This window comes from Amphimedon queenslandica, unplaced genomic scaffold (genome assembly GCF_000090795.2).
Source record: "Amphimedon queenslandica unplaced genomic scaffold, v1.1 AMPQUscaffold_7440_Cont20608, whole genome shotgun sequence".
Lineage (NCBI taxonomy): Eukaryota > Metazoa > Porifera > Demospongiae > Haplosclerida > Niphatidae > Amphimedon > Amphimedon queenslandica.
The window spans coordinates 196-2,115 of NW_003552275.1; the positions used below are offsets into that span (position 1 = coordinate 196).

Here is a 1,920-nt window from a genome sequence, read left to right on the forward strand (position 1 = left end):
TCAATACCAGTACTCCATCAGTATCAATGTTAGTACCGTCGAGAGAAAGGAAAGATAGTGTGTGGTTGTAGAGTAAAAGTTCAGCTAGTGACTGAGCACTGGTTGAAGTGATGTCAGGATTGTTATGAAGATATAAGCCAGTAATTGTTTTATTATTAATTAATGATTGTGTTAGTGCACTGACTCCATCATCATTGATGGAGTCATAGCTGAACCCTAGTGTCTCTAATGAAGTATTGTTTGTTATTTTGTGAGACAGTGAGAGGATGACATCTTTCGTTATTTTAGTATTAATTATACCAATCTCCTTTATTGTTCTTATGTCTAGTACTTGAGACATCATCAAGTATACAATATCAGGTGATGAGTGACGGAGGAAAATGTTCTGATGACTGTCCGTTAATTGACTGATCACTTCCTGACATTGACCTGCATGCTGATGGTTTAGTGAGGGTTACACTATAACTGGTCCACTCCACCTTTCCAGTCTCTTCTCCTAATAATAAACACAGTCAGTCAGTTAATGTGTGTATATTATTATTTTAATACAGTATAATAGGTAAAATGATAATATTATATTATTTTATTAATGATGTTTGTTTGTGTGTTGTTCCAGGTGATGCTGGTTTTTATACCAGTAAGTCATTACAGCTGCTATGGAATGGGCGTGGCCTATTTTTTATCATGTGACAGGAAACAAAAATCAATTGTACGTTGTTTTATTAATGTATTGGAATCAATAATTATTGTCCCTTTCTCTCCCTTCATCACTCTCCCTCCGGCTTTACTTCCCTCCATCTCTTTCTCTCCCTTCCCCTATCTCTCTCTTCCTCATAGGCGGTTGCAGGCCTGGGCATTAGGGGGCAATGCCCAGGTTGACTTTTTGACCAATAATTATATTCATGATTCTGGTGTGGGCATCCAGTGCAAACTGTGGTAGTTCAACAGGCTTCTTTGTTGTTTTATGCTAAGAAATCATCTCAATGAAGTTATAGATCAGTATTGTCCATTTTCCTTGCAAAATTGTATGAAACCACACCCACTCCACACCCACTAATTATTGATGCCCAGGTCAAACCAAATTTCTGCAACCGCCCATGCTCTTCCTTCTTCCCCCCTCTCTCTCTTCCTTCTTCCCCTCTCTCTCTCCTTCAGTCTCTTGTAAGGTGAAGGTCACTGTAGTACTTATAAACTGATTCAACCACATGCAGTTAAAGGCCTTTCTACACTTGAACCGGTTCCAGAAGTCGGCTCATTGATGCACATTGAATGCCCATCAATTGATTCCACACTATCTTCAGGATCAAGTATATTTTGATAGCATTTCTGATCCAGCTGCCATTGGTTATCTATTGAATGCCATTCAAACCACATATGGAGGTGGTTTGGCTTAATGCGCATTGAAGTCAATGTGCATTGAAATCAATGCACATCAGGTGTGGAATTACTGGAACCGGTTCCAAACCAGTTCAATGCGCATTAGAAGTGCTAGTGTAGAAAGGCCTTAAGTGTGGACACAATTGAGCTGGTTTCTGAACCATTTCAAGTTGAACTGGCTTGTATGTATAGATATGACTCCATGTCTTAATTTTTTGTAAATTTCAAATTTGCAGTTTTGTGATTTTTTATATTGTATTTAAAAATTAATTATTAAACATAAACACTTTTTGAATTTACTATATCAAGAGTAAATTTACCCTTGACTGTATCACATACAAATTGTAGATGATTCAACAATTTTAGAATTGACACAATTAATTCTTAAACTTAACAATTCTTTAATTTAGCATATTACATACAAATTGTAGATACAATTGTAATTGTATCTGGTCTCCACCATTAACAATAATTACAAGCTGTAGCATCTGCATATACTTAGCAAAACCTAATACAAATGGGCAATTTTAAACAGGAGAACCT

The 1,920-nt window shown here is 36.6% G+C and overlaps 1 long non-coding RNA gene across 2 annotated transcripts; it reads left to right on the plus strand.

Moving 5' to 3' along the window:
- Window positions 1-264: 264 nt before the first annotated feature.
- LOC109591716 (uncharacterized) lies at window positions 265-1,216 on the plus strand. Of its 2 annotated transcripts, none has more exons than XR_002189950.1 (3): window positions 265-511; window positions 617-709; window positions 1,156-1,216. It is a non-coding gene; the product is annotated as an uncharacterized LOC109591716 (long non-coding RNA). The 2 variants fall into 2 exon arrangements; XR_002189949.1 differs by having other exon boundaries at window positions 1,167-1,216.
- Window positions 1,217-1,920: the final 704 nt, after the last annotated feature.